Genomic DNA, 9,480 nt, shown 5'->3' with positions numbered 1-9,480 from the left:
AGATCAGGGCAGAAATCATGATCAAAATAATCGCAGATAAATTCCCTGGAAAATAAACGAAACGAACATGCTAACGAACGTTCGCTGTCTGAACCTAACCGGCAAACAACGTTCATTAAAAGAGTGAACGGACGAATGTCCGCTAAGTAAAATAACCAAGGAAAAACCGAACCGATCTAAAGAAATAAACCGGAAAAACCTAAAAAAATGGGTCCGGTTCGTGCCGGTTCACGGACAAAAACCGGAAGCGGCGGTGGCGGGATCCGGCGAGGCGGGGCGGCGGGTGGCATGGCGGCGGGGCTCCGCGGGCGGCGGCAGCTAGCGCGAGGCAGCGGCGTGGGCTGCAGTGTGCTACGTCTTGAGCTTGCGTTGGTTTTCCTTGAAGAGGAAAGGGTGATGTAGAAAAGTAGCGTAAGTATTTCCCTCAGTTTTTGAGAACCAAGGTATCAATCCAGTAGGAGGCTCCTCAAAAGTCCCACGCACCTACACAAACAGATAAAGAACTCGCAACCAACAAATAAAGGGGTTGTCAATCCCTTCACGGCCACTTGCAAAAGTGAGATCTGATAGAGATAGTATGATAAGATAAATACATTTTTGGTATTTTATAATATAGATGCAAAAAGTAAAGATGCAAATAAAAGTAGATTGAAAGCTTATATGATAAAAGATAGACCCGGGGGCCATAGGTTTCACTAGTGGCTTCTCTCAAGATAGCGTAAGTATTATGGTTGGTGAACAAATTATTGTCGAGCAATTGATAGAAAAGCAAATAATTATGAGATTATCTAGGCATGATCATGTATATAGGCATCACGTCTGCGACAAGTAGACCGACTCCTGCCTGCATCTACTACTATTACTCCACACATCGACCGCTATTCAGCATGCATCTAGAGTATTAAGTTCATAACAATAGAGTAACGCATTAAGAAAGATGACATGATGTAGAGGGATAAACTCATGCAATATGATATAAACCCCATCTTTTTATCCTCGATGGCAACAATACAATACGTGCCTTCAACCCTTTCAGTCATTGGGTAGGGACACCGCAAGATTGAACCCAAAGCTAAGCACTTCTCCCATGGCAAGAAAGATCAATCTAGTAGGCCAAACCAAACTGATAATTCGAAGGGACTTGCAAAAATAACTCAATCATACATAAAAGAATTCAGAGGAGATTCAAATATTTCTCACAGATAAACTTGATCATAAACCCACAATTCATCGGATCTCGACAAACACACCGCAAAAAGAGTTTACATCAAATAGATCTCCACAAGAGAGGGGGAGAACATTGTATTGAGATCCAAAAAGAGAGAAGAAGCCATCTAGCTAATAACTATGGACCCGAAGGTCTGTGGTAAACTACTCACAACTCATCGGAGAGGTTATGGTGTTGATGTAGAAGCCCTCTGTGGTCGATTCCCCCTCCGGCGGAGCGCCGGCGAAGGCTCCAAGATGGGATCTCGCGGATACAGAAGTTTACGGCGGTGGAAATTGTTTTTCGTTGGCTTCCTAGATGTTTTCGGGGTGCGTAGGTATATATAGGAGGAAGAAGTACGTCGGTGGCCGCTCGTGGGGCCCAGGAGACAGGGGCGCCCAGGAGGGGTGGGCGCGCCCTCCTATCTCCTGGCCGACTCGATTGCTTCTAGACTTGCACTCCAAGTTCTCCGGATCACGTTCATTCCAAAAATCACGCTCGCGAAGGTTTCATTCCGTTTTGACTCTGTTTGATATTCCTTTTCTTCGAAATACTGAAATAGGCAAAACAACAGCAATACGGGCTGGGCCTTCGGTTAGTAGGTTAGTCCCAAAAATGATATAAATATGTAAAAATAAAGCCCATAAACATCCAAAAGGGGTAATATAATAGCATGGAACAATCAAAAATTATAGATACGTTGGAGATGTATCAAGCATCCCCAAGCTTAATTCCTGCTCGTCCTCGAGTAGGTAAATGATAAAAACAGAATTTTTGATGTGGAATGCTACCTAGCATAATTATCAATGTAATTTTCTTTATTGTGGCATGAATGTTCAGATCCAAATGATTCAAAATAAAAGTTCATATCTATAAAAGAAATAGTAACACTTCAAGCATACTAATCAAAGCAATCATGTCTTCTCAAAATAACATGGCTAAAGAAAGTTATCCCTACAAAATCATATAGTCTGGCTATTGCTCTATCTTCATCACACAAAGTATTTAATCATGCACAACCCCGATGACAAGCCAAGCAATTGTTTCATTCTTTAGTAATCTCAAACTTTATCAACTTTCACGCAATACATGAGCGTGAGCCATGGACATAGCACTATATATGGAATAGAATGGTGGTTGTGGAGAAGACAAAAAGGGAGAAGATAGTCTAACATCAACTAGGCATATCAATGGGCTATGGAGATGCCCATTAATAGATATCAATGTGAGTGAGTAGGGATTGCCATGCAACAGATGCACTAGAGCTATAAATGTATGAAAGCTCAACAAAAGAAACTAAGTGGGTGTGCATCCAACTCGCTTGCTCATGAATGTCGGGGAACGTAGCAGAAAATTAAAAAATTTCCTACGGTTTCACCAAGATCCATCTATGAGTTCATCTAAACAACGAGTCATGGGAGAGAGATTGCATCTACATACCACTTGTAGATCGCGCACGGAAGCGTTCGAGGGAACGGTGATGATGGAGTCGTACTCGCCGTGATTTCGATCACCGATGACCAAGTGCTGAACGGACAGCACCTCCACGTTCAACACACGTACGGTACAGACGATGTCTCCTCCGTTTTGATCCAGCAAGGAGGAAGGAGAGGTTGAGGAAGACAGCTCCAACGACAGCACGACGGCGTGGTGTTGGTGGAGAATCAGCACTCCGGCAGGGCTTCGCCAAGCTCGTGATGAAGGAGGAGAGGTGTTGGGGAGGGGAGGGGCTGCGCCTTGGGTTGTGTGTTGCAGCCCTCCCCTCACCCCTCTATTTATAGGGGAAGGGGAAAGTGGGGCCGGCCCCTCTATATGGGATCTAGAGGGGGGGCGGCGGCCAGGGAGGGGGGACTTGCCCCCCAAGCAAAGGGGGCGCCCCCTCTAGGGTTCCCCCCCAACCCTAGCCGCATGGGCCCAAAGGGGGGGGCGCCCAGCCCTCCAGGGGCTGGTGCCCTGCCCCACGCGGCCCATGTGGCCCACCAAGAGGGGTGGCCCCTCCCGGTGGCCCCGGTACAATACCGATATGCCCCGAAACTTTCCGGTGTCCGCATGACAACTTCCCATATATAAATCTTTACCTCCGGACCCTTCCGGAACTCCTCGTGACGTCCGGGATCTCATTCGGGACTCCGAACAACATTCGGTAATCACATACAAGTCTTCCTAATAACCCTAGCGTCACCGAACCTTAAGTGTGTAGACCCTACGGGTTCGGGAGACACGCAGACATGACTGAGACGGCTCTCCGGTCAATAACCAACAGCGGGATCTGGATACCCATGTTGGCTCCCACATGCTCCACGATGATGTCATCGGATGAACCACGATGTCGAGGATTCAATCAACCCCGTATACAATTCCCTTTGTCAATCGATACGTTACATGCCCGAGACTCGATCATCGGTATCCCAATACCTCGTTCAGTCTCGTTACCGGCAAGTCACTTTACTCGTACCGTAATGCATGATCCCGTGACCAAACACTTGGTCACTTTGAGCTCATTATGATGATGCATTACCGAGTGGGCCCAGAGATACCTCTCCGTCATACGGAGTGACAAATCCCAGTCTCAATCCGTGTCAACCCAACAGACACTTTTGGAGATACCTGTAGTGCACCTTTATAGTCACCTAGTTACGTTGTGATGTTTGGTACACCCAAAGCACTCCTACTGTATCCGGGAGTTACACGATCTCATGGTCTAAGGAAGAGATACTTGACATTGGAAAAGCTCTAGCAAAACGAACTACACGATCTTGTGCTATGCTTAGGATTGGGTCTTGTCCATCACATCATTCTCCTAATGATGTGATCCCGTTGTCAACGACATCTAATGTCCATAGTCAGGAAACCATGACTATCTGTTGACCAACGAGCTAGTCAACTAGAGGCTTACTAGGGACGTATTGTGGTCTATGTATTCACACGTGTATTACGATTTCCGGATAATACAATTATAGCATGAATAAAAGACAATTATCATGAACAAGGAAATATAATAATAATGCTTTTATTATTGCCTCTAGGGCATATTTCCAACAGTCTCCCACTTGCACTAGAGTCAATAATCTAGTTACATTGTGATGAATTCAACACCCATAGAGTTCTGGTGTTGATCATGTTTTGCTCGCGAGAGAGGTTTAGTCAATGGATCTGCTACATTCAGATCTGTATGTACTTTGCAAATATCTATGTCTCCATCTTGAACATTTTCACGGATGGAGTTGAAGAGACGCTTGATGTGCCTGGTCTTCTTGTGAAACCTGGGCTCCTTGGCAAGGGCAATAGCTCCAGTGTTGTCACAGAAGAGTTTGATCGGCCCCGACGCATTGGGTATGACTCCTAGGTCGGTGATGAACTCCTTCACCCAAATTGCTTCATGCGCTACCTCCGAGGTTGCCATGTACTCCGCTTCACATGTAGATCCCGCCACGACGCTCTACTTGCAGCTGCACTAGCTTACTGCTCCACCATTCAACATATACACGTATCCGGTTTGTGACTTAGAGTCATCCAGATCTGTGTCGAAGCTAGCATCGACGTAACCCTTTACGACGAGCTCTTCATCACCTCCATAAACGAGAAACATGTCCTTTGTCCTTTTCAGGTACTTCAGGATATTCTTGACCGTTGTCCAGTGTTCCTTGCCGGGATTACTTTGGTACCTTCCTACCAAACTTACGGCAAGGTTTACATCAGGTCTGGTACACAGCATGGCATACATAATAGATCCTATGGCTGAAGCATAGGGGATAACACTCATCTCTTCTTTATCTTTTGCCGTGGTCGGGCATTGAGCCGAGCTCAATCTCACACCTTGCAATACAGGCAAGAACCCCTTCTTGGACTGATCCATTTTGAACTTCTTCAAAATCTTATCAAGGTATGTGCTTTGTGAAAGACCTATGAGGCGTCTCGATCTATCTCTATAGATCTTGATGCCTAATATATAAGCAGCTTCTCCAAGGTCCTTCATTGAAAAACACTTATTCAAGTAGGCCTTAATGTTGTCCAAGAATTCTATATCATTTCCCATCAAAAGTATGTCATCTACATATAATATGAGAAATGCTACAGAGCTCCCACTCACTTTCTTGTAAACGCAGGCTTCTCCATAAGTCTGCATAAACCCAAACGCTTTGATCATCTCATCAAAGCGAATGTTCCAACTCCGAGATGCTTGCACCAGCCCATAAATGGATCGCTGGAGCTTGCATACTTTGTTAGCATTCTTAGGATCGACAAAACCCTCCGGCTGCATCATATACAGTTCTTCCTTAAGATGCCCGTTAAGGAATGCCGTTTTGACGTCCATCTGCCATATCTCATAATCATAGTATGCGGCAATTGCTAACATGATTCAGACGGACTTCAGCTTCGCTACGGGAGAGAATGTCTCGTCATAGTCAATCCCTTGAACTTGTCGATAACCCTTAGCGACAAGTCAAGCTTTATAGACGGTAATATTACCATCCACGTCCGTCTTCTTCTTAAAGATCCATTTGTTTTCTATCGCTCGCCGTTCATCGGGCAAGTCTGTCAAAGTCCATACTTTGTTTTCATACATGGATTCTATCTCGGAATTCATGGCTTCAAGCCATTTGTTAGAATCTGGGCCCGCCATCGCTTCTTCATAGTTTGAAGGTTCACCGTTGTCTAACAACATGATTTCCAGGACAGGGTTGTCGTACCACTCTGGTGCGGAACGTGTCCTTGTGGACCTACGAAGTTCAGTAGCAACTTGATCCAAAGTTCCTTGATCATCATCATTATTTTCCTCTTCAGTTGGTGTAGGCATCACAGGAACATCTTCCTGAGCTGCACTACTATCCCGTTCAAGAGGTAGTACTTCATCGAGTTCTACTTTCCTCCCACTTACTTCTTTCGAGAGAAACTCTTTTTCCAGAAAGGATCCGTTCTTGGCAACAAAGATCTTGCCCTCGGATCTTAAGTAGAAGGTATACCCAATGGTTTCTTTAGGGTATCCTATGAAGACGCATTTTTCCGACTTGGGTTCGAGCTTTTCAGGTTGAAGTTTCTTGACATAAGCATCGCATCCCCAAACTTTTAGAAACGACAGCTTAGGTTTCTTCCCAAACCATAATTCATACGGTGTCGTCTCAACGGATTTAGACGGTGCCCTATTGAAAGTGAATGTAGTTGTCTCTAGAGCGTATCCCCAAAATGATAGCGGTAAATCGGTAAGAGACATCATAGATCGCACCATATCCAATAGAGTGAGATTACGATGTTCCGACACACCGTTACGCTGAGGTGTTCCAGGCGGCGTGAGTTGTGAAACGATTCCACATTTTCTTAAGTGTGTACCAAATCTGTGACTTAAATATTCTCCTCCACGATCCGATCGTAAGAATTTTATCTTTCGGTCACGTTGATTCTCTACTTCATTCTGAAATTCTTTGAACTTTTCAAAGGTTTCAGACTTGTGTTTCATCAAGTAGACATACCCATATCTACTCAAGTCATCAGTGAGAGTGAGAACATAACGATATCCTCCGCGAGCCTCAACGCTCATTGGACCGCACACATCGGTATGTATGATTTCCAACAAGTTGGTTGCTCGCTCCATTGTTCCAGAGAACGGGGTCTTGGTCATTTTGCCCATGAGGCATGGTTCGCATGTGTCAAATGATTCATAATCGAGAGACTCTAAAAGTCAATCAGCATGGAGCTTCTTCATGCGCTTGACACCAATGTGACCAAGGCGGCAATGCCACAAGTATGTGGGACTATCGTTATCAACTTTACATCTTTTGGTATTCATGCTATGAATATGTGTAACATTACGTTCGAGATTCATTAAGAATAAACCATTGACCATCGGGGCATGACCATAAAACATATCTCTCATATAAATAGAACAACCATTATTCTTGGATTTAAATGAGTAGCCATCTCGTATTAAACGAGATCCAGATACAATGTTCATGCTCAAACTTGGCACTAAATAACAATTATTGAGGTTTAAAACTAATCCCGTAGGTAAATGTAGAGGTAGCGTGCCGACGGCGATCACATCGACCTTGGAACCATTCCCGACGCGCATCGTCACCTCGTCCTTCGCCAGTCTCCGCTTATTCCGTAGCTCCTGCTGTGAGTTACAAATGTGAGCAACGGCACCGGTATCAAATACCCAGGAGTTACTACGAGTACTAGTGAGGTACACATCAATTACATGTATATCAAATATACCTTTAGTGTTGCCGGCCTTCTTGTCTGCTAAGTATTTGGGGCAGTTCCGCTTCCAGTGACCCTTCCCCTTGCAATAAAAGCACTCAATTTCAGGCTTGGGTCCATTCTTTGACTTCTTCCTAGCAACTGGCTTACCGGGCGCGGCAACATCTTTGCCGTCCTTCTTGAAGTTCTTCTTACCCTTGCCCTTCTTGAACTTAGTGGTCTTATTGACCATCAACACTTGATGTTCTTTCTTGATTTCAACCTCTGCTGACTTCAGCATTGAAAATACTTCAGGAATGGTCTTCACCATCCCCTGCATATTGTAGTTCATCACAAAGCTCTTGTAGCTTGGTGGGAGCGACTGAAGGATTCTGTCAATGACCGCCTCATCCGGGAGGTTAATGTCCAGCTGGGACAGGCGGTTGTGCAACCCAGACATTTTGAGTATATGCTCACTGACAGAACTATTTTCCTCCATCTTACAACTATAGAACTTGTCGGAGACTTCATATCTCTCGACCCGGGCATGAGCTTGGAAAACTAGTTTCAACTCCTCGAACATCTCATATGCTCTGTGTTGCTCAAAACGCTTTTGGAGCCCCGGTTCTAAGCTGTAAAGCATGCCGCATTGAACGAGGGAGTAATCATCAGCACGAGACTGCCAAGCATTCATAATGTCTTGGTTCTCTGGGACGGGTGCATCACCTAGCGGTCCTTCTAGGACATATTGTTTCCTGGCAGCTATGAGGATGATCCTCAGGTTCCGGACCCAGTCCGTATAGTTGCTGCCATCATCTTTCAGCTTGGTTTTCTCTAGGAACGCGTTGAAGTTCATGTTGACATGAGCGTTGGCCATTTGATCTACAAGACATATTTGCAAAGGTTTTAGACTAAGTTCATGATAATTAAGTTCATCTAATCAAATTATTATAATGAACTCCCACTTAGATTAGACATCCCTCTAGTCATCTAAGTGTTACACGATCCGAGTCGACTAGGCTGTGTCCGATCATCACGTGAGACGGACTAGTCATCATCGGTGAACATCTCCATGTCGATCGTATCTTCCATACGACTCGTGTTCGACCTTTTGGTCTCCGTGTTCCGAGGCCATGTCTGCACATGCTAGGCTCGTCAAGTTAACCCTAAGTGTTTTGCATGTGTAAAACTGTCTTACACCCGTTGTATGTGAACGTAAGGATCTATCACACTCGATCATCACGTGGTGCTTCAAAACGACGAACTTTAGCAACGGTGCACAGTTAGGGGAGAACACTTCTTGAAATTGTTGTAAGGGATCATCTTATTTACTACCGTCGTTCTAAGTAAACAAGATGCATAAACATAATAAACATCACATGCAATTATATAGTAGTGACATGATATGGCCAATATCATATAGCTCCTTCGATCTCCATCTTCGGGGCTCCATGATCATCTTCGTCACCGGCATGACACCATGATCTCCATCATCATGATTTCCATCATTGTGTCTTCATGAAGTTGTCACGCCAACGACTACTTCTACTTCTATGGCTAACGCGTTTAGCAATAAAGTAAAGTAATTTACATGGCATTCTTCAATGACACGCAGGTCATACAAAAAATAAAGACAACTCCTATGGCTCCTGCCGGTTGTCATACTCATCGACATGCAAGTCGTGATTCCTATTACAAGAACATGATCTCATACATCACAATATATCATTCATCATTCATCACAACTTCTGGCCATATCACATCACATGACAATTGCTGCAAAAACAAGTTAGACGTCCTCTAATTGTTGTTGCATCTTTTACGTGGCTGCAATTGGGTTCTAGCAAGAATGTTTTCTTACCTACGAATAACCACAACGTGATTTTGTCAACTTCTATTTACCCTTCATAAGGACCCTTTTCATCGAATCCGCTCCAACTAAAGTGGGAGAGACAGACACCCGCCAGCCACCTTATGCAACTAGTGCATGTCAGTCGGTGGAACCGGTCTCACATAAGCGTACGTGTAAGGTTGGTCCAGGCCACTTCATCCCACAATACCGCTTAAGCAAGATAAGACTAGTAGCGGCAAGCAAG

The sequence above is a fragment of the Triticum dicoccoides genome, chromosome 7B (assembly GCF_002162155.2).
Source record: "Triticum dicoccoides isolate Atlit2015 ecotype Zavitan chromosome 7B, WEW_v2.0, whole genome shotgun sequence".
Taxonomy (NCBI): Eukaryota; Viridiplantae; Streptophyta; class Magnoliopsida; order Poales; family Poaceae; genus Triticum; species Triticum dicoccoides.
Note: the sequence above shows the minus strand (reverse complement) of the source record.